Genomic DNA, 23747 nt, shown 5'->3' with positions numbered 1-23747 from the left:
CTATTTCTGCACTGATTGCAAAAGCATAATTTTCTAATGCCAGCATTGCTTCTGTATTAATTATAAAAGCTGAGTGTAGACGTTGGTTTTTAAAAATTTTCGTTTGTTATTTTTAATTTGACACATAATAATCATACATATTTATGGGGTATAGTGTGATAAGTCAGTACACATATACAATGGGTAGTAATCAAATCAGAGTAAGTAACATATCCATCACCTCAAACGTTTATCATTTCTTTGTGTTGGGAATATTTAAAATATGTTCTTATTTGAAAATATACCATAAATTGTTTTTAATTTCAGTCATCTGGCTGGGTGTGGTGGCTCACTCCTGTAATCCCATCACTTTGGGAGGCCGAGGTGGGCAGATCACTTGAGGTCAGGAGTTTGAGGCCAGCCTGGCCAACATGGTGAAACCCTGTCTCTACTAAAAATACAAAAAAAAATTAGCCAGGCATGGTGGCACACACCTGTAGTCCTAGCTACTTGGGAGGATGATGCAGGAGGATTGCTTGAGCCTGGGAGGTGGAGGTTGCAGTGAGCCAAGATCGTGCCACTGCACTCCAGCCTGGGAGACAAAGTGAGACTCTGTCTCAAAAAAATTAAAAAATAATAATAATTACAGTCACCCTATAGCACTATAGAACACTAGAATTCATTCCACCTATCTGGCTGTACTTTTGTATTTGTTAACCAATGTCTAATATACCTACCTTCCCCTACCATCCCAGCCTCTAGTAACCATTATTCTACTCTGTACGTCTATGAGATCAACTTTTTTAGCTTTGTTATGAGTGAGAACATGTGTTATTTATCTTTCTGTGCCTGCATTATTTCTCTTAACATAACATGTATTTATATTACATGAAACGTAACGTGTTTATATTACAATTTCTTTATTCATTCGTCTGTTGATGGGAACTTAGGTTGATTCCATGTCTTGGCTATTGTGAATAGTGCTTATAATAGTATGGCGGTTCCTTAAAAAGCAAAAACTAGAACTACCATATAATCTAGCAGTCCTGATGCTGAGTATATCCAAAGGAAAGGAAATGAATATGTCAGAGAGATCTGCACTCCTATGTTCATTAATCCTATTCCTCCATTAATCCCTTCCTCCATACTGTTCATAGTGGCTATATTATTTTACATTTCCAAGAACTTTGTATACGAATTCTTTCTCCAAATCCTCACCAGCATTTGCTAGGTTTTGTCTTTTTTTTTTTTTTTTTCTTGGAGACAGAGTCTCACTCTGTTGCCCAGACTGGAGTGCAGTGGCATCATCTCGGCTCACTACAACTTCCGCCTCTCAGGTTCAAGCAATTCTTATGCCTCCGCCTCCTGAGTAGCTGTGACTATAGGCACACACTACCACGCCTAGCTAATTTTTTGTATTTTAGTAGAGACGGGATTTCACCATGTTGCCCAGTCTGGTCTCGAACTCCTGAGCTCAGGCAGTCCACCTGCCTCAGCCTCCCAAAGTGCTGGGATTACAGGCATCAGCCACCACGCCCAGCAGTTTTTGTCTTTTTGCTAACAGCCATCCTAATTAGGGCAAGATGGTATCTCATGGTGCTTTTGATTTGTAATTCCCTGATGATTAGTGACACTGAGGAGTTTTTTTCATATGCCTCTTGGCCATTTGTGTGTCTTCTTTTGAGAGATGTCTATTCCAATTCATTTACTCATTTTTTAATTGGATTATTTGTGAGGTTTTTTTTGCTCTTGTTTGAGTTCCTTGTATATTCTGGATATTAATCCCTTGTTAGATGAATAGTTTGCAAATATTTTCTCCCATTCTACAGGTTGCCTCTTTATTCTTTTAATTGTTGTCTTTATTGTGCAGAAGCATTTTAGTTTTATATAATCACATTTGTTTAGTTTTGCTTTTGTTGCCTGTGCTTTTGAGGTCTTCCTAAAATCTTGACCCAGACCAATGTCCTGAAGCATTTCCCCTATGTCATCTTCTAATAATTTCATAGTTTCAGGTCTAAACGTTTATATCTTTAATTTATTTTGAGTTGGTTTTAGATACGATGAGAATTAGGGTGTCTAGCTCCTTATTTCTTGAAATGGATATCTAGTTTTCTCAGCACCATTTATTGAAGACACCGTACTTGCTCCAGTGAATGTTCAATACATGGATTTCTGGATTCTCTATTCTGTTTTATTGGTCTGTATGTCTGTTTTTATGCCAGTACCATGCTGTTTTGGTTACAATAGCATTGCAGTTTAGGGTCAAGTAGTGTGATGTCTCCAACTTTGTTCCTTCTGCTCAGGATCTCTTTGGAGTCTTTTGTGGTTCTCTAGGCATTTTAGGCTTTTCTATTTCTTTCTTTCTTTTTTTTTTTTGTTTTTTGAGACGAAGTCTTGCTCTATCACCCAGTCTGGAGTACAGTGGCATGATTTCAGCTCACTGCAACCTCTGCCTCCCGAATTCAAGCAGTTCTTCCTGCCTCAGTCCCCCGAGTAGCTGGGGTTATAGGCACCCACTACCACTCCTGGCTAATTTTTGTATTTTTAGTAGAGACAGGGTTTCACCATGTTGGCCAGGCTGGTCTTGAACTCCTGACCTCAGCTGATTCGCCCGTCTCGACTCCCAAAGTGCTGGGATTACAGGTGTGAGCCACTGCACCCAGCCGAGGCTTTTCTGTTTCTATGAAGAATGTCACTGGTATTTTGATAGGATTGCCTTAGATGTGTAGATTGCTTTTAATAGTATGGTCATTTTCACAATATTAGTTCTTTTAATCCATGAACAGGAGATATCTTTCAATTTTTTGTGTTATCGTCAATTTCTTTCAACAGTGTTCTATAGTTTTTCTTGTAGAGTTTTTTCACCTCTATTTAAATTTATTTAAAAATTTAAAAATTTGTTCCTAGGGTTAAATTTATTCTTGGGTTTTGGGGGTTTTTGTTTGTTTTTTAGCTACTATAGATGGGATTGCTTTCTTGATTTCTTTTTCTATTAGTTCATTGTTGTTATATAGAGACACTACTGATTTTTGTATGTTGATTTTGTGTCCTGCAGCTTTACTGAATTTATCAGTTCAAAGAGTTTTTTGGCGGATCTTTTAGTTTTCTAGATACAAGGTCGTGTTGTCTGCAAACAGGGACAGTTTGACTTTCTTGTTTCTGTATTTCTTTCCCTTGCCTGATGGCTCTGGCTAGGACTTTCTGTCCGAATAAAAGTGGTGAGAATGGACAGCCTTGTCTTGTTCTAGTTCTTAGAGGAAAAGCTTTTCGCTTTGTCCCATTCAGTATGATGCCTGCTGTGGGTTTGTCATAATGGTCTTTATTGTTTTGCAGTATGGTCCTGTATGCAGTTTGTTGAGAGTTTTTATCATGAAAGGATGTTGAATGTTACCAGATACTTTTTCTGCATCTGTTGAGATGATCATATATGGTTTTTGTCCTTTCTTCTGTTGATGTGATGTATCAGGTTTATTGATTTGCATATGCTAAACCATCCTGATATCGCTGGAATAAATCCCACTTTATCATAGTGAATGATCTTTTTGATGTGCTGCTGTATTTGGCTTGCTAGTATTTTGCTGAGGATTTTGCATCTTTGTTCATCAGGGATATTAGCCTGTAGTTTTCTTTTTTTTGTCGTGTCTTTGTCTAGTTTTGCTATCAGAGTCATGGTAGCCTCATAGAATGAGTTTGGGAGAAATCTACTCCTCTCTTCAATTTTCTGGAATAGTTTGAGAGTTAGTATTAGTTCTTCAAATATTTGGTAGGACTCAGCATTGAAGCCATCAGGTCCTGGGCTTTTCTTTCATGAAAGACTTTTTATTACTGATTTAATCTCATTATTCATAACTGGTTGGTTCAGGTTTTCTGTTCCTTCTTGGTTCACTCTTGGTAGATTGTTTGTTTCCAGGAATGTATCCATTTCCATTAGCTTTTCCAATTTGTTGATATATAGTTGTTCTTAATAGTCTCTAATGGTCCTTTACATTTTTGTGGTATCATCTGTATGTCTTCTTTTCTGTTTCCGATTTTATTTTTAGAGTCTTTTTTTTTTCTTGATTAGTCTGTCTAATGGTTATTTCATCTTTTTTTTTTTTTTTTTTTTTTGAGACAGAGTTTCGCTCTTGTTGCCCAGGCTGGAGTGCAATGGCATGATCTCAGCTCACTGCAACCTCCATCTCCTGGGTTCAAGTGATTCTCCTGCCTCAGCCTCCCCAGGAGCTAGGATTACAGGTGCGCCCCACTACACCTGGCAAATTTTTGTGTTTTTAGTAGAGACAGGGTTTTGCCATGTTGGCCTGATCAAGATCAGGATCAGGCTGATCTTGAACTCCTGACCTCAGGTGATCTGCCCACCTTGGCCCCTCAAAGTGCTGGGATTACAGGCGTGAGCCACCGTACTGGCCTTGTTTATCTTTTCAAAACAACTTTTTGTTTTATTGATTGTTTTTGGTTTTTTGTTGTTTTTTTTTTGAGATGAAGTCTCACTCTTATCACCCAGGCTAGAGTGCAGTGGTGTGACCTTGGGTCACTGCAACCTTTGCCTCCCGGGTTCAAGCAATTATCCTGCCTCAGCCTCTGAAGTAGCAGGGACTACAGGTGCATGCCACCACGCCTGGCTAATTTTTGTATTTTTAGTAGAGATGGGTTTCGCCATGTCGGCCAGGCTGCTCTTTAACTCCTGACCTCAGGTAATCCACCCGCCTTGGCCTGCTAAAGTACTGGGATTACACGCGTGAGCCACCATGCCTGGGCTTTTTTTTTGAGACAGTCTCTTGCCTTGCTGCCCAGGCTGGAATGCAATGGCACTATATCAGCTCACTGCAACTATCACTACCGGTGCTCAAGCGATCCTCCCACCTCAGCCTCCCAAGTAGCTGGGACTACAAGCATGCACCACCATGCCTGGCTAATTTTTGTAATTTTTGTAGAGATGGGGTTTTGCCATGTTGCCCAGGCTGGTCTCAAACTCCTGGGCTCAAGCAGTCCCCTAGCCTCAGCCTCCCAGGGTGCTGGGTGTGAGCCACTGCGCCCAGCCTTGTTTATCTTTTGTGTTAGTCACAATTTACTTTTTTCTGCTATGATTTTTTTTTTTTTTCATGGGGTGGGGAGACAGGGTCTCAGTCTGTCTCCAGGCTGGAGTGCAGTGGCACAGTCACTGCTAATTGCAGCTTCAACCTCCTGGGCTCAAGCAGCCCTCCTGCCTCAGCCTCATGAGTAGCTGAGAGTACAAACATGTACCGCCATGCCCAGCTAATTTTTAAGTTTTTTGTAAGACACAAGAGTCTCACTACATTGCCCAGGCTGGTCTTGCACCCTGGGGCTCAAGCAATCCTCCCAGTTTGGCCTCCCAAAGTGTCGGGATTACAGGCATGAGCCACTGCACCTGGCCTTGCTCTGATCTTTATTATTTATTTCCCTCTACTCATTTTGAGTTTGATTTGTTCTTGCTCTTCTAGTTCCTTGAGCTGCATTTCTGGGTGGTTTATTTGAAATCTTTGTGCTTTCTGGTATAGGCAATTATTGCTATAAACTTATTAGTATTGCTATTGTTATATCCCATAGGTTTCAGTATATTGTGTTCCGATTTTCATTTGTTTCAATAAATGTTTTATTTTCCTTCTTAATTTCTTAATTGACTCATAGTTTTTTCAGGAGCATGTTTAGTTTTTCTGTATTTGAATAGTGTTGAAAGTTGCTCTTGTTATGTCAGAAAAGATACTTGATGTGATTTCAGTTCTTTTTAATTAGTTAAGACTGTTTTGTGGCCTAACATGTGGTCTATCCTGGAGAATGTTCTCCCATCCAAGTACTAACCAGGCCTGACTCTGCTTAGCTTCCCAGATCAGACGAGATTGGGGGTGTTCAGGGTGGTATGACTATAGACTCTCCTGGAGTATGTTCTGTGTGCCAATGAAAAGAATTTGTATTCTGTACCTGTTGGATGAAATGTTCCGTATAAATACCTGTTAGGTCCATTTGGTCTAAAGTGCTGTTTAAATGGAGTGTTTATTTGATGATTTTCTGTCTAAATGATCTATCTAATGCTGAGAGTGGGGTGTTAAAGTCCCTATTATTGTATTGGAGTCTATCCCTCCCTTTAGATGTAAATATTTGCTTTATATTTGTGGTTGCTTCAATGTTGGGTGCATAGATATTTACAATTGTTATATCTTCTTGCTGAATTGATCCATTTATCATTGTATTATGACATTCTTTGTCTTACAGTTTTTGACTTAAAGTTTATTTCATTTAAGTATAGCAGCTCCTGCTTGTTTTTGGTTTCTGTCTGTGTGGAGTATCTTTTTCCAGTCCTTCACTTTCTTTCAACATGTGTCTTTACAGGTGAAGTGAGTTTCTTGTAGGCAGCATATATTTGAATAAAGTTTTTAAAAGTCTATTCAGTCATTTTTTAATTGGGGAATTTAATCTGTTTACATTCAAGGTTATTAATAGGTAAGGACTTACTCCTGTCATTTTGCTAACTTTTCCTGGTTGTTTTGTATATCTTTTGTTCCTTTCTTCTCTCTTATTATTAGTGCAGTTTGGTCTGTAGTGATAAGGTTTGATTGTTTTATCTTTCTCCTTTGTATATCTGCTGTTCCAGTGCATTTTATACTTCTGCATGTTTTCATGATGGTGATTATCATCTTTTCCCTTCCAGATGTACATACCTTTGAGCATTTCTTGTAAGGCTGGTCTAGTAGTGATGAGTTCCCTTGGGTGTTTGTTTTGTTGTGTTGTGTTTTTGCTTGGAAAAGACTATTTCTCCCTCATTGCTGAAGGATAGATTTGCTGGATGATTTTTTTTTTTCTTCTAGCATGTTGAATAGTCATCCCCTTCTCTCCTGACCTGCAGGGTTTCTCCTGTTAGTCTAAAGGGGATTCCTTTATACGTGACTTGATGCTTTTCTCTTGGCTGTTTTTAGAATTCTCACTTTGCCTTTGACTTTTGACAATTTGGCTATAATATACCTTGGGGAAGACCTTTTTGGGTTGAATCTATTTGGAGCTTTTGAGCTTTCAGGCTCTAGATATTCATATTTTCCCCCAGACTTGGGAAATTTTCAGCTATTATTTTATTAAATAGATTTTCTTTTCTTTTTTTTTTTTTTTCTGAGACAAGTCTTGCTTGTTGCCCAGCTGGAGTGCAGTGGAGCGATCTTGGCTCACTGCAGCCTTCACCTCCCAGGTTCAAACAATTCTCTCCTGCCTCAGCCTCCCAAGTAGTTGGGATTATAGGCTTGCACCACCACGCCTGGCTAATTTTGTATTTTTAGTAGAGACGGGGTTTCTCCATGTTGGCCAGTCTGGTCTCGAACTCCTGACCTCAAGTGATCTGCCTGCCTCGGCCTCCCAAAGTGGTGGGATTACAGGCGTGACCCACCGCACCTGGCATACTTTATTTTTAGTAGAGACGGGGTTTCACCATGTTGGCCAGGCTGGTCTCGCCAGACCTCAGGTGATCCTTCCACCTTGGCCTCCCAAAGTGCTGGGATTAGAGGTGTGAGCCACTGTGCCTGGCCTATGTAGGTTTTCTATGCCTTTTCTCGTTTCTTTTTCTTACGGAATTTCCATAATAAGAAATGCGTTCACATAATGGTGTCCCAGAAATCTTACGAGCGAGCTTTCTTTACTCTTTTCATTCTTCTTTTTCTCCGATTTCAAACAACCCATCTTGAAGTTCAAAGATTTTTTTTCTGCTTGATCAGTTTTGTGGTTGAAACTCTCTATTCTGTTTTTTAATTTCATTAATTGAATCCTTCAGCTGCAAGATATGTGGTTTTTTGTTTGTTTGTTTTGAGACAGAATGTCGCTCTCACCCAGGCTGAAGTGCAGTGCGATCTCGGCTCACTGCAAGCTCCGCCTCCTGGTTTCATGCCGTTCTCCTGCCTCAGCCTCCCGAGTAGCTGGGACTACAGGTGCCACCACCACGCCCAGCTAATTTTTTAAAAAATTATTTTTAATAGAGAGGGGGTTTCACTGTGTTAGCCAGGATGGTCTCGATCTCCTGACCTCGTGATCCGCCCGCCTCGGCCTCCCAAAGTGCTGGGATTACAGGCGTGAGCCACCGTGCCTGGCCTGTTTTGTTTTTTTTAAATTATGATATCTGTCACTTTGTTGAATTTCTCCTTTATATCATGAATTGTTTTTCTTATTTTGCTGAATTGTCTGTCTGTATTTTTTAGTATCTTATTGAGTGTCCTTAAAATATTTTTCTTTCCTGGCATTTGTTGATTTCCTTTTTATTGGGATCTATTACTAGACAGTTATATTATTCAGGTGGCATCATATTTTCTTGTTTTTTTTTATGTTTCTTGTCTCCCTGCACTGATGTCTGCACATCTGGTGGAGTAATTGCCTCTAGAACCACTCTTCTAGTGAAAGACTTTCATCTGTAGTTGGATCTTAGTATGCCAGTTGGGAAGAGTGTGGTTACTCTCTTTCCTTGCAGGTGCTGCAGTGGTATGGTCTCTGTGCAACTTCTTCAGCTGCTTTCAAAATCAGCAATAATGGCAGACACCTCGGTGTTCTAGGCTGTAGAAGTTTGTGGCAGTAACTACGGTTGTTGATGTCCTTGGTGGCAAGGGCTTTTGGAGTCTTCATGTTTTTCCCTCAGTGGGGGGACTTAGCCAAGGGGATCGTTCTAATGGTGTCAGATCTGACATGGTCTCCAAGCAGCTGCAGAGGAGCTGGGTTCCAGGTGCAGATGCTTGGATTGGCTGTAGGACTGAGGTCCTAGGCTCAGGGTCTTGTGAACCCATTGTGCTACCTAGGTCTTGATATGCTGGTTTGCTTTCTGTGGCAAAATTGGATGTAGGTTGACCACAGAGCCAGTATCTGAGACTATGAACCATTCTCTAGCAGCTTGGGTCCCGGGGGCTGGGATGCAGCTGTAATTCTATCCCTGGAGGGCAGGGTACAGCTCTGACCTGATTCCAGGAAGAAGAGGTACTCTGCGAGTTTGGGCCCAGAGACCAGGGTATGGCCTCTGCAATTCAGGAACCTGAGCCAATAGAGCACAGTGACAATAGGGGATGAGGCATTGTATACTGGTGAGTCTAGACCCTGGGATGGTGGCACTTGGCAGTCTTCTAGACTCCATGAGGCCAGGTGGAGCCATTGCTGTGATGCTTCTTAGGGCCCAGATAACAGCTGTGTTCTACCATTCTGAGGCATTTGCCATCCCTGTACTTGGCCTCACAGAGTCTGGATACAGGATGTGGCAGCAACTGGGGAGAGGTATATACGGCCCCTGTACCATGACACTGTTCCCTCAGCCCCTAGAGATAGGGTGCAGCAGTAACTGAGTGGTAGATGGAGGAGCTCGGCCAGCGCACACGTCCTCAGGAGGGAGTACATTACTTTAGATCTGAAAGGGGGCAGGGACAGGGCGAGGTAGATTGGCCCATGGGGATGGGCATAACAGCTACTCACAGCTCAGCTTGGGGATGTCAGGCCACCAGGCAGGGTTGGATCAGGGGCAGCTTAGCCTCAAGGAGGAGGAGGTGCCCTGGCTACCTGCCCCATTGCAAGACACACTCCAGCAGTAGTTCTAGTTCCACAGTGGTGTAGCATAGTAGCTGCATGGGCCACTGTGGGTGAGACAGTGCCTGCTCCCCTGGGAGGGGCACAGCTCTGTGGACTCCAGGTAGCTCCCTCAGCTGGGCTTAGTTCCTGTGAGGACTGCAGAGGACCCCACTGGCGTGACTGTGGGTGCCCAAGTTGTTGAGGGGGCTGCTGGGATCCGCTTGCTACCTTTTCAGCACAGGAAGCTCCTCGTGGTTCCCAGCTGATCCCAGCTGGGGGATGGCGGGTGGAGGCCTCGTGTTGCCTTGTTTTTTGTACAGCTATCCTGAGTTTCTATGCTCACTTGGGTTTCTGTTACTCCTTTGATGACTTCTGTGCTCTCCTGTAGTTATTTTCATTGAAATGTAGCTGTTTATTTATTGTTTTGGCTGTCCTTGTTGGGATGTAGGGATAAGCACAAAGGACTTCTAGTTAACCATCTTGCTGACATCACTCCAACATTGCTTTGTTAGAAGCTAAAGTCATCAGAAATTAAAGCAAAAGTGTATAGAATAGGTATTCTTTCCAAGTTAGTGTGTTTGTTGAAAATATGTGCCCAGGCTACTGTTGAGAAAATTACATTTCAGAATACCACACTAATATGAGTCTTCTAATTCATAAACATGGTTTGTATCTTCATTTATTCAGATCATTGATTTCTTTCATCAGTGTTTTATAGTTCTTTTTTGTTTTTTTTTTTTTGAGACAGTCTTGCTCTGTCACCAGGCTGGAGTGCAGTGTTGCGATCTCAGCTCACTACAGCCTCTGTTTCCCAGGTTCAAGTGATCCTCCTGCCTCAGCCTCCCAAGTAGCTGGGACTACAGGCATGTGCCACCATGCCCAGCTAATTTTATGTTTTATTTTTTGAGACAGAGTTTCATTCCGTCACCCAGGCTGGAGTGCAGTGGCGCGATCTCAGCTCACTACAACCTCCGTTTCCCGGGTTCAAGCGATCCTCCTGCCTCAGCCTCGTAAGTAGCTGGGACTACAGGCACGTGCCACCATGCCCAGCTAATTTTATGTTTTATTTTTTGAGATGGAGTTTCATTCTGTCGCCCAGGCTGGAGTGCAGTGGCACGATCTCGGCTCACTGCAACCTCCATCTCTCTTGGGTTCAAACGATTCTCCTGCCTCAGGCTCCCAAGTAGCTGAGATGACAGATGCAAGCCACCATGCCCAGCTAATTCTTGTGTTTTTTAGTAGAGACAGGGTTTCACCATATTGGTCACACTGGTTTCGAACTCCTGACCTTAGGTGATCCCCCTTCCTCAGCCTCCCAAAATTCTGGGATTACAGGCGTGAGCCACAGCGCCTGGCAATTTTTTGTATTTGTAGTAGAGGCAGGGTTTCACCATGTTGGCCAGGATAGTCTTGATCTCTTGACCTCGTGATCTGCCAGCCTCGGCCTCCCAACGTGCTGGGATTACAGGCGTGAACCACTGTGCCTGGCCAGTGTTTTATAGTTTTTAGCACATGTCATATATGTATATGTCTTCTTAGATTTTATACCTAAGTATTTCATTTTTTAAGTGATTATAAACAGTGTTGTATTTTTAATTTCAGTGTCTGTATGTTAATTGCTAAGCTATAGAAATTCAATTGAGTTTTAAAAATTATTTATTTTTTAAAAGTTATGGTAAAATATACATAACATAAAATTTACCATTTAAAATATTTCAAGTGTGCAGTTAAGTGGTATTAAGTAGTACATTCACATGTTCCACTAGTTGTAGAATCATCACTACTCTCTATCCACAGAACATTTTTTATTTTTCAAAACTGAAACACTACACCCATTAAAGTTGTCATTCTTATTCTCCCCCTCATCCCCACCCTTGGTAACCACCATTGTGTTTCTCTGTGAATTTGACTACTCTAGGTACCTCATCTGAGTGGAATCATGCAGTATTTTCCCTTTTGTGACTTACTCATTTTACTCAGCATAGTGTTTTAGGGATTTTGCCATGTTGTAGTATGTCCAAATTTCCTTTTTAAGGCTGAGTGATATTCCATTGCATGTATATTTCATGCTTTATCATTCATTTGTTGATGTACACTTGGGTTGCTCTCACTGTTTGGCTTTTGTGAATAATGCTGCTATGAATATGGGTGCACAGATATTTCTTCCAGACCCTGCTTTTAAGATTTTTAGATATATACAAGAAGTGGATTTGCTGGGTCATATGGTAATTCCATTTTTAATTTTTTTTTTTTTGAGACGGAGTCTTGTTCTGTTTCCCAAGCTGGAGTGCAATGGTGTGATCCTGGCTCACCGCACCCTCCGCTTACTGGGTTCAAGTGATTCTCCTGCCTCAGCCTCCCAAGTGTCTGGGATTACAGGCACCCACCCCCATGCCTGGCTAATTTTTTTAGTAGATATGGGGTTTCACCATGTTGGCCAAGCTGGTCTTGAACTCTTGACCTCAGGTGATCTGCCCAACTTGGCCTCCAAAAGTGCTGGGATTACAGGCGTAAGCCACTGCATCCGGCCTCATTTTTAATCTTTTGAAAAATGACAAAACTGTTTTCCACAGTGGCTGCACCATTTTGCATTCCCACCAGGATTACAATTTCCCTACATCCTCATCAATGCTTGTTATTTTTGGGTTTCTTTGATAACAACCATGTAATTAATTGGGTGTGAAGTAGTATCTCATTGTGGTATCGATTTCCATTTTTCCAGTCATATAGTTGACTTTTTTCCCAATGATATAGTTGACTTTTGTATATAGTAAAATGCACATAACATAAAATTTGCCATTTTAACGGTTTTTAAGTGTAGAGTGCAGTTGTACTAAGCGCATTAACATTGCTATGCAGCCATCATAACCATTCATTTTCAGATCTCTTCATCTTACAAAACTGAAACTTCATACCCATTAAACAATAACTCACCATTCAACCTCCCTCCAGCCATGAGCAGCTACCCTTCTACTTCCTGTCTCTGTGAATTCAGCTACTTATATAAGTGGATCATATAGCATTTGTCTTTTCGTGACAGGCTTATTTATAGCCATCCCTGGTATCTTTAGTTACTGTTTGTGTGGAGTATCTTTTTTCATTCTTACACTTTTAACCTATGTGTGTGTCTAGATCTAAAGTGTCTCTTGTAGACAACATATAGTTGGTTCATGTTTTTTTTTTTTTTGAGATGGAGTCTTGCTCTGTCACCCAGGCTGGAGTGCAGTGGCCGGATCTCAGCTCACTGCAAGCTCCGCCTCCCGGGTTTATGCCATTCTCCTGCCTCAGCCTCCCAAGTAGCTGAGACTACAGGCGCCCACCACCTCGCCCGGCTAGTTTTTTGTATTTTTTTTAGTAGAGACGGGGTTTCACCATGTTAGCCAGGATGGGCTCGATCTCCTGACCTCGCAATCCACCCATCTCGGCCTCTCAAAGTGCTGGGATTACAGGCTTGAGCCACCGCACCCGGCTGGTTCATGTTTTTTATTTTAAAATTTATTTTATTAATTTTAGAGACAGGGTCTCACTGCATTGCCCAGACTGGAGTACAGTAAATATTCACAGTGTGCTATATCATAATGCACTAAAGCCTCAAACTCCTAAGTTCCAGTGATCTGCCCCCCTTCCCCCACCAGCTGAGACTGTAGGTGCACACCCTGTCGGTTTTTTATCCATTCTGCCAGTTTGTCTTTTGATGGGAGGGTTTAATCCATTTAAGGTAATTACTGATAAGGAGAGACTTCTGTTATTTCAGTTTTTTATATGCCTATCCATCTTTTTCCTTAATTTTCTACATTAGTGGCTGGGGATGGTGCTTATGCTTGTAATCCTAGCACTTTGGGAGGCCGAGACAGACGGATTGCCTGAGCTCAGGAGTTCGAGACCAGCATGGACAAGATGGTGAAACCCCTCTCTACTAAAATAGAAAAAATCAACTGGGCGTGGTGGCGGGTGCCTGTAATCCCAGCTACTCAGGAGGCTGAGGCACGAGAATCGCTTGAACCCGGGAGGCAGAGGTTGCGGTGAGCCAAGATTGCACCACTGCACCCCAGCCTAGATGACAGCGCAAAACTCCATCTCAAAAAAAAAATAAAAATCAAAAAATAATTTTCTACTTCTGTCTTCTTTTGTGTTTAGTTGATTTTTTTTTTTTTCTTGAGATGGAGTTTTGCTCTGTCACCCAGCCTGGAGTGTAGTGGCGCGATCTCAGCTCACTGCAACCTCAGCCTCCCGGGTTCAAGCGATTGTCCTGCATCAGCCTCCTGCATAGCTGGGATTACAGCGACATGTCAACATACCCAGCTAATTTTTGTATTTTTAGTGGAGACAAGGTTTCACGATGTTGGTCAGGCTGGTCTCAAACTCTTGACCTCAAGTGATTCGCCCGCCTCGGCCTTCCAAAGTGCTGGGATTATGGGCGTGAGCCACCACACCAGGCCATTTAGTTGATTTTTTGCAGTGAAATGTTTTAATTCCCTTCTCATTTTCTTTTGTGTATATTTGTATATTTTATAGCTGTTTTCTTTATGGTCTCCATGTTTCTCAGGCCGGAATATGGTGGCAAGATCATAGCTACTTGTAGACTCAAGTTTCTGGGCTCAAGCGATCCTCCCACCTTAGTCTCCTGAGTAGCTGGGACTACAGGTGTACACCTCCAAGCCTGGCTGATGTTTTCATCTTTTTTGTTGAGACAGGGTCTCACTCTGTTGCCCAGGCTGGTCTCAAACTCCTGGCCTTAAGCAATCCTTGCATTTCAGCCTCTCAAAGTACTGGGATTACAAGCATGAGCCAACCATGTGTGACTCACAGAGACTTTAAAAATTCCCCTGTGTGTAGTTACTTTTGAATTTCCTAGACTTTAAATGTCTGTTTCCCCAAAAGGGAAAAAAGAGAAAAATGAAGGGATGGGGGAAATAAAAGGTCGGTGGCCCTTTAACTCTCGGGAAGTTGCTTCAGCCTGAGGGGGAAGGGCTTGCAACAGTGGGAGGAGGGGTACAACCATAGCTGCCCCCCATGACTGCAAGGTCAGAAGCTGCATTTGGCAATCAAAACACAAATATCCAGTTTTTGGAGGACCGGGTCCTTTTTGACCATCCTGGCTCCTGTGAAATGCCTGCAGACTCCTCCAGGAACACGTGTACAGTTGCCCACTAAGGTACTAGGGGCTGAGAAGTTTATTCCGTTTTGTGCTGCTATCACAGAATACCACAGACTGGGTAATTTATAAAGAACAGAATTTTTTTCCCTCACAGTTTGGAGGCTAGGAAGTCTAAGATCAGGGCGCGGCCATGTTCAGTTGTTTGGTGAGGGCTGTATCCTCTGGAGTGGAGGAATACTTTGTTGTCACATGGCTGAAGGAAGAAGGCAGGAAACCCAAATGCTGTCTGATGCCTCTCTATAAGGGCCTTACTCCCATTCATGAGTAAGGAACCCTTGTGGCATAATCCCCTCTCAAAGGCCCAGCTTTTAATACTAGCACATTAGCTATTGAGTTTCAACACCTTGCTTTTGGAAGGACACATTAAAACCATAGCAGTAGCTGGGCTGAAATTAACCAAAATTAACCATAATTTGTCATTTACCATCCAGGTTTCCCCCTGGAAGTTGCATTCCTCCCAATAGACTCCAAAGTTCCTAAATAGTTGCATCAGACAGATTCTGCGGGTACAGTTTTTGTTTAGGTGGAGATACAGATTATTGATGCTTCCTACTCTGCCAGTCTTCCACTATCCTGTCCCAAGAATGGATTTTTATGTTCATCTTCTATCTTGTCACCTTAATACTATGCTAGAATTGTTCATTCTAGGAGAATTTTTGTAGATTCCTTAGTATTTTCTTTGTGGACAATTATGTTATCTGCAAATATTTCTGTATTTTTGGATTTCTATGCCTTTATTTCCTCTTCTTACCTTATTGCATTGGCTAGAACTTCCAGTACTGTGTCAAATAAGAGTGACAAAGTAGATGTCCTTGCTGTGTTCCTGATTTTAGGAGGAAAGAATTCAGTGTTTCATCATAGAGAGTATAATGTTAGCTGTAGGTGTTTTTGTAGATGCTCTTCTTTTTTTTTTTTTTTTTTTTTTTTTTGAGACAGAGTCTCGCTCTGTCGCCCAGGCTGGAGTGCACTGGCACGATCTCCGCTCACTGCAAGCTCCACCTCCTGGATTCACGCCATTCTTCTGCCTCAGCCTCCTGAGTAGTTGGGACTACAGGCACCGCTACCATGCCTGGCTAATTTTTTATGTTTTTAGTAGAGACGAGGTTTCACCATGTTAGCCAGGATGGTTTTGTAGATACTCTTTATCAGGTTGAGGATATTCCCTTTAAATTCTATTTTTCTGAGAGCTTATGTCCTGAATGGGTATTCAGTTTTAGCACATGCTTTTCTGCATTTGTTGCATGATCACACGGGTCTTTTTCTTTAGTCTCTTAATATAGTGGATTATATTAATTAATTTTTGAACATTGAACTAGTCTTATGTCCCTGGAATAATTCTCACTTGATCATGGTATGTAATTCTTTTTATATCTTGCTGGATTCTATTTGGTAATATTTTGTTAACAGTTTTTGCATCTGTGTATTCATGAATGATACTAGTCTATAGTTTTTGCTTTGTTTTGTTTTTTGGAACTGTCTTCATCTGATTTCAGCATCAGGGTAATATAGCCTTTTATAAAATGAATTGAGAAATGTTCCTTCTGTGCTCTGGAAGAGTTTGTATAGAATTGATTTAATTCTTTAAAAAAAAACTTTTTTTTGAGACAGGGTCTCACTCTGTCACCCAGACTGGAATACAGTGGTGTGATCTTGGCTCACTGCAACCTCCTCCTCCTGGGTTCAAGAGATTCTTGTGCTTCAGCCTCCCGAGTAACTGGGATTACAGATACGTGCCACCATGCCCTGCTACTTTTTTTGTATTTGTAGTAGAGACAGGGTTTCACCATGTTGGCCAGGCTGGTCTCGAACTCCTGACCTCAGGTGATCCACCCGCCTTGGCCTCCCAGCAGGATTACAGGTGTGACCGCCGCGCCCAGCCTTAATTCTTTTTTAAATGTTTCTACAATGAAACCACCTGGGCTTGAATATTTCTTTGAAACTATGAATCACCTTCGTTAATAGTTATGGCACTGTTCAGATTATCTTCTTTTATTGGTGAGTTTTGGTAGAGACAGGGTTTCACCATGTTGGCCAGGCTGGTCTTGAACTCCTGACCTCGGGTGATATACCCACCTCAACCTCCCAAAGTGCTGGGATTACAGGCATGAGCCACCGTGTCTAGCCATATTCCTTATTCTTTAAGTGCTTGCAGGTCTATAATGATAGCTCCTTTTTCATTCCTGATATCAGTAATATGTGTTCTCTGTCCTTTTTGCATTGCCGGTATTGCTAGAGGTTTGTCAATTTTTAATCTTTTTAAAAGACTCCTTTGTTTCATTGATTTTTCTCTGTGGTTATTCTGTTTTTAACTTTATTGCTTTTTGCTCTTATCAATATCCTTTTCTTTTCTTTTCTTTTTGAGATAGAGTTTCACTCTTGTTGCCCAGGGTGGAGTGCAATAGCATGATCTCAGCTCACTGCAACCTCCACCTCCCAGGTTCAAGTGATTCTCCTGCCTCCGCCTCCTGAGTAGCTGAGATTACAGGCCCCCACCACCATGCTCAGCTAATTTTTGTGTTTTTAGTACAGCCAGAGTTTCACCATGTTGGGCAGGCTGGTCTCAAACTCTTGACCTCAGGCTGTCCCTCCTGCCTTGGCCTCCCAAAGTGGTGAGATTACAGGCATGAGCCACTGCCCCTGGCCTAATATTTTCCTTTTTAGCTTTGAGTTTATTTTGTTCTTTTCTACATTCATGAGGTAAAAGCTTAAATGATTATTTGAGACTTTTTTTTTTTTTTCTGAGATGGAATCTTGCTCTGTTGCCCAGGCTGGAGTGCAATGGTGCAGTCTTGGCTCACTGCAACCACCTTCCAGGTTCAAGCAATTCTCCTCCCTCAGTCTCCTGAGTAGCTGGGACTACAGGAGTGGAACACCATGCCCAGCTAATTTTTGTATTTTTAGAAGAGACGGGGTTTTGCCATGTTGGCCACGCTGGTCTCAAATTCCTGACCTCGGGTGATCCACCTGCCTTGGCCTCCCAAAGTGCTGGGATTACAGGTGTGAGCCACTGCGCCCAGCCTGAGACTTTTTTTTCTTATCTAACATATGCATTTAGTGCTCTAAATTGCCCTCTCAGCCCTGATTTAACTGTGTCCCAGAAATGTTGATAAGTTGTATCTTTATTTTCCTTCAGGTCAGTGTGTTCTTTGATAGCCACTGAGACTTCCTCTTTGACCTGGATTATTTAGATTATTTAGTGTTGTTTAGTTTCCAATTGTGTGGAGATTTTCTTGTTTTCTTCCTGTTACTGATTTCTAGTTTGAATCTTTTGTGCTTTGAGAATATATTTCATATAATTTCAATTTTTAAAAAACTTGTCTAAGTTTGTTTTTGGCTCAAGATATGGTCTGTTTTGGTATATGTTCTGTGAACACTTGAAAAGAGTATGTATGTTGCTGTTGTGAGGTGGAATTTTCTATAAATGTCTGTTGGATCCTTTGGATGGTGGTGTTGCTGAGCTCTATATCCTTGCTGATTTTTTTTTTTTTTTTTGAGATAGGGTCTGTGTTGCCCAGGCTGGAGTGCAGTGGCACCGATCATAGCTCAGTGCGACCTTGAACTCCTTAGGCTCAAGGGATCTTCCTGACTCAGTCTCCCAAGTAGCTGGGACTACAGATGTGTGCTACCACACCTGGCTAATTTTTTAATTTTTATTTTGCAGAGACAGGATTTTTTTTTTTTTTTTTTTTTTAGACAGAGTTTCGCTGTTGTTGCCCAGGCTGGAGTACAATGGCGCGATCCCGGCTCACCACAACCTCTGCCTCCCGGGTTCAAGCGATTCTCCTGCCTCAGCTTCCCAAGTAGCTGGGATTATAGGCATGTGCCACCACACTTGGCTCATTTTGTATTTTTAGTAGAGATGGGGTTTCTCCATGTTGGTCAGGCTGGTCTTGAACTCTGACCTCAGGTGATCTGCCCACCTCGGCCTCCCAAAGTGCTGGGATTACAGACATGAGCCACCACCCCCAGCCTATGTTTTTTTTTTTTTGAGATGGAGTCCAGGCTGAAGTGCAGTGGCGCGATCTCAGCTCACTGCAATTTGTGCCTGCCGGGTTCAAGCAATTCTCCTGCCACAGCCTCCCAAGTAGCTGGGATTACAGGCGCCCGCCACTGTGCCCCACTAATTTTTGTATTTTTAGTAGAGACGGGGTTTCACTGTATTGGCCAGGCTGGTCTCAAACTCCTGACCTCATGACCTGCCCGCCTCCGCCTCCCAAAGTGCTGGGATTACAGGCGCGAGCCTCCACACCTGGCCGAGACAGGATCTTATTTTATTGCCCAAGCTGGTCTTGAAGTCTTGGGCTCAAGCAGTCTTGCCACCTTGGCCTCCCAAAGTGCTAAGATTATAAGGCGTGGGCCACCGCACCTGGCCTGAGTTTTTTTCTTGAAAAAATCCTTTTTTTTTTTTTTTCTTAAAAAATACTATGCCACTACTTCCTCTGGCTTGCTTTTCTGAGAAGAAATCTGCTTTCATCCAAATTGTTTTTCCCAATAAGCAAGGTGTTGATATTCTTTCATTGCTTTCAATTTTTTCTTTGTCTTTAGTTTTCAGAAATTAAAGTATAATGTGTGTTGGCTTGGAGTCTTGGGGCCTTCTATTTGTTTCTGAGGCTATTTTTCTTCATAATGTTTCAAGTACATTCATAATTACTTATTGAAGCATGTAAAAGGCTTTAAAATCTGTCAGGAAACTCTTAACTTCGCTGTCATCTTGGTCTTGGCATCTGTTGATTGTCTCTTTTAGTTTGAGATCTTCGTGGTTCTTGGTATGAGGAATTTTCTGTTGAAACCTGGACATTTTCATATTATATTACGAGACTCTAGATCTTATTTAAACCTGTTTAGCTGACTTTTCCTAACATTGCTCTGGCAGGGAGAATAGGGATGCCACCACTGCCGGGTGGGGATGGAAGTTCAGGTTCTCCAGCCAGCCTCTGTCGGCACCTGCCTAGGGGCAGAGGCCTTCTCATTACCCCTGAGCTGTGGTGGAAGTTCTCCACACGCTCTCCAGAGACACAGTGGTTGGGGAGTGGAAGTCCAGGTTCCCTCTATGATGTCCAGTGACTGTGGCGGGGAGGGGTGGGAGAGAGGAGAACATGCAGGGGCTCTTGTTCATTTCATTCTTGGGAATGAAAGTTTCAGCTTCTTAGTTAGCCTCTGATTCTACCGTGGTGGGGGTTTGAGGTACCTCATTGTAGGCTTCCAGAGATAGAAAGTGCTAGGCCTTCCACCCTGCCTTTGCTGCCCTGGGTGGGCCTGGGGCCACAAGTCTTTGGTGGTGCTTGACTGGAGTAGAGTGTTAATTGTCTAAAAGCTCTGTCTTGCTAGACTGCCCCTTTTCTGGTCCTTTGCCCAGAAAGAGCAAGCTTCTGTTGGGGCGTTTTTGTTTGTTCAAATTGGTGTATCCAGGTTGCTGGCTCTTCAGCCCCAAGTCTGGATATTTGAAAGAAAGAAAACCTGGGGAACTCACACCATGTTTGAGTTCCTTAGTGGCTCCGCTGGCTTCTTAGCACCTTTCAGAGTCCTCCTGTGTTTGTGGTATGTATAGTACCCAAGGGTTTTAGCTCTACCTAGCAGAAGAAATGCTGAAAAGTATGTTCCATCTTCCTAGAAATGAGAACCCAGCTGTCATTTTTAATTAACTCTCTTAATTGAGGGTAATGGGTTTTGTATTTATAATTTTGCCAACTTTTAAAAGAACTAGTTTTTTTTTTTTTTTTTGAGATGGCGTCTCACTCTGTCACCCAGGCTGGAGTGCAGTGGCGTGATCTCGGCTCACTGTAACTTCTGCCTCCTGGGTTCAAGCAATTCTCCTGCCTCAGCCTCCCGAATAGCTGGGATTACAGGTGTGCGCCATCATGTCTGGCTAATTTTTGTGTTGTTAGTAGAGACGGGGTTTTATCATGTTGGCCAGGCTGGTCTCGAACTACTGACCTAAGGTAATCTGCCTGCCTCGGCCTCCCAAAGTGCTGGGATTATAGGCGTGAGCCACCGAGCCCAACAAAAGAACTAGTTTTAAACCCAAGGACTTATGTCCTGATTCATCTGTCTATCTGAAACTTTATTTTGAGCCTGAAAAAAGGAGTCTAGGTCCCTTTAAATCCCTCAACTGTTTTTTTCCACTTCCTACTAGTTACTGTTTTCACTTAGAACAAGTTGTTTGTTTTTATTTGAGATGGAGTCTTGTTCTGTCACCCAGGCTGGAGTGCAGTAGTGCAATCTCAGCTCACCGTAACCTCCACCTCCTGGGTTCAAGCGATTCTCCGGCCTCAGCCTCTTGAGTAGCTGGGACTACAGGTGTGTACCACTATGCCCAGCTAATTTTTTTGTATTTTTAGTAGAGAGGGGATTTCACCATGTTGGCCAGCCTGATCTCGAACTCCTGGCCTCAAGTGATCCACCCGCCTCAGTCTCTGTAAGTGCTAGAATTATAAGCATGAGCCACTGCACCTGGCTGGGAACAAATTATTAGATAGATGTATACCTAAAAGAAATTGTACTACTTCAACTAATTAAATAAAATCCTACTAAATATGTCAGCATTTGAAATTCCACAGCTTCCTTTGGCTGGCCTATCACAACACTGTTTCTTTTTTCTGCCAACTTGAATTTGTTTTGCTTTGTCTGCGAACATTCCCTTAGTACTGTGTTCTGTGGGAGAAAAGAAAGAGAAAGAGAAAATGCCTTATATTTGTATCTTCCCTGGCTTACAGCATGTTCCTGATAGTCAGGGACAGTGTCTTCTTTCTGTTCTCCATAGCTGCTAACACAGAACAGATACTTGTTAAATACCTGTAAATGAATAACAACTTTATAAATACTTTGAAGAAAAGATTATCTTCTCTTTTAAATGTTACACAGTTCTGGCCAGGTGTGGTGGCTCACGCCTGTAATCCCAGCACTTTGGGAGGCCGAGGTGGGTGAATCACCTGAGGTCAGGAGTTCGAGACCAGCCTGGCCAACATGGTGAAACCCCGTCTCTACTAAAAATATAAAAAGTTAGCCAGGTGTGGTGGCGCATGCCTGTAATCCCAGCTACTCGGAAGGCTGAGACAGGAGAATTGCTTGAACCTGGGAGGCAGAGGTTGCAGTGAGCCAAGATCGTGCCACTGTACTCCAGCCTGGGCAACAAGAGTGAAACTCCGTCTCAAAAAAAAAAAAAAAAATTACACAGTTCCTTCCTTGAATCTTTTAATGTTAATATTGGAGGCTCAATACACACATTGTGAAACAGATGCTTATTTGGCCATCTAGGTTAACATTTTGAATATCATAAATATTAGTTAAGTCTGGACATTAATAATGGCATTAGCACCAGTTGGCAAAGGAATCATCATGTTATGTGCAAAAAAAATGTTATGGGAATTGGGTAACAATCTTAGTACGACAGAAGAAATGTTTATTTACCCTAATGCAGGGCTTCATAAATTTTCTTGGCCTTTAAAATTCTTAAGTATCTTCATTTTTATATAGCATCTCTAGGCCAGGATACCCATCCACTTCTGAAAAATACCTATCCATTTATGAAGAAGCTAGGTTCAAACAGTTTGTGTTCTAGCAGTTTAACACCTACTGGGCCCTATTACACAGTTTCTCAAACTCTGCAGTTGGAATGGACATTCTACCCTCATTCCTTTTCCACATTGATTTTCTCTCTGTACATTTTATCACAGCAACTGCCCAAAACCCAGCTTCACAAAAATATGGCATTATTGAGGCCGGACAGAGTGTCTCACACCTGTAATCCCAGCACTTTGGGAGGCCAAGGTGGGCGGATCACTTGAGGTCAGCAGTTCAAGACTAGCCTGGCCAATGTTCTGAAACCCCGTCTCTACTAAACATAATTAGCCGGGCGTGGTGGTGCACACTTGTCATCCTACTCAGAAGGCTGAGACAGGAGAATTGTTTGAACCCAGGAGGTGGAGGTTGCAGTGAGCCAAGATCACACTACTACACTCTAGCTTGGGCAACAGAGTGAGACTCTATCTCATAAATAAATAAATAAGGCATTATTGAAGAGGATATAGCAGTCTTACGTAGGAATTGTGAACTACCTTGAGCTAGTAGTTCACACAATGTTCAACAGCTGTTGCTGTGTTTCTTTCATAAATTTAAAGTATCCCACAGTACCTTGCGAGTTTGCCATTGTGTCCTGGGTATTGAGTACATAGTTTGGGAACTGTGGCCCTAATGACTGTTATCACAGAGGGTGAGAGGAATCCCATGTAAGGACTGAGATGTGTCTTTTGGAGGGTAGTGGGAATAACGAAAAGGGATATTTTTAGGAGCATTGACGAGGGCCAAGTAGGTGTTTAAAGATTGAGCCATAGGCCGGGCGCGGTGGCTCAAGCCTGTAATCCCAGCACTTTGGGAGGCCGAGATGGGCAGATCACGAGGTCAGGAGATCGAGACCATCCTGGCTAACATGGTGAAACCCCGTCTCTACTAAAAAAATACAAAAAACTAGCCAGGCGAGTGGCGGGCGCCTGTAGTCCCAGCTACTCGGGAGGCTGAGGCAGGAGAATGGCGTAAACCCGGGAGGCGGAGCTTGCAGTGAGCTGAGATCCGGCCACTGCACTCCAGCCTGGGCGACAGAGCGAGACTCTGTCTCAAAAAAAAAAAAAAAAAAAAAAGATTGAGCCATAGTCTTGGCTAAATAAGCCAAGTCTTTAATCTGATCTCCTCAAAAGGATTGAAATACATTTTGTGTTCATCTGATATTTGCTTGCGACCACATTTATCTCAGTATTAATTTTTTTATGCTAGCCAGTTCATATGCATGGTCATTTTTATTTCCCTTTGATACTTTTGATACATCAAACCAATGTTGATATAGAAGGATGACTTAGAGTCTTTGATCCTATCCTTGTTATTGTACTATTGTGTTAGCTTTTTTTTTTTTTTTTTGGAGACAGAGTCTCGCTCTGTCACCCAGACTGGAGTGCAATGGCACGATCTTGGCTCACTGCAAGCTCTGCCTCCTGGGTTCATGCCATTCTCCTGCCTCAGCCTCCCGAGTAGCTGGGACTACAGGCGCCCGCTACCACGCCCAGCTAATTTTTTGTATTTTTAGTAGAGA

At 42.5% G+C, this 23747-nt stretch overlaps 1 protein-coding gene across 2 annotated transcripts in view; it reads left to right on the top strand.

Moving 5' to 3' along the window:
* Window positions 1–23747, top strand: part of KATNA1 (katanin catalytic subunit A1) — a 64930-nt gene that overhangs the window by 30075 nt on the left and 11108 nt on the right. The gene's annotated exons all lie outside the window — the stretch shown is intronic.

The sequence above is a fragment of the Macaca mulatta genome, chromosome 4 (assembly GCF_049350105.2).
Source record: "Macaca mulatta isolate MMU2019108-1 chromosome 4, T2T-MMU8v2.0, whole genome shotgun sequence".
Taxonomy (NCBI): domain Eukaryota; kingdom Metazoa; phylum Chordata; class Mammalia; order Primates; family Cercopithecidae; genus Macaca; species Macaca mulatta.
Note: the sequence above shows the minus strand (reverse complement) of the source record. Positions and strands in the feature narration are given on the sequence as shown.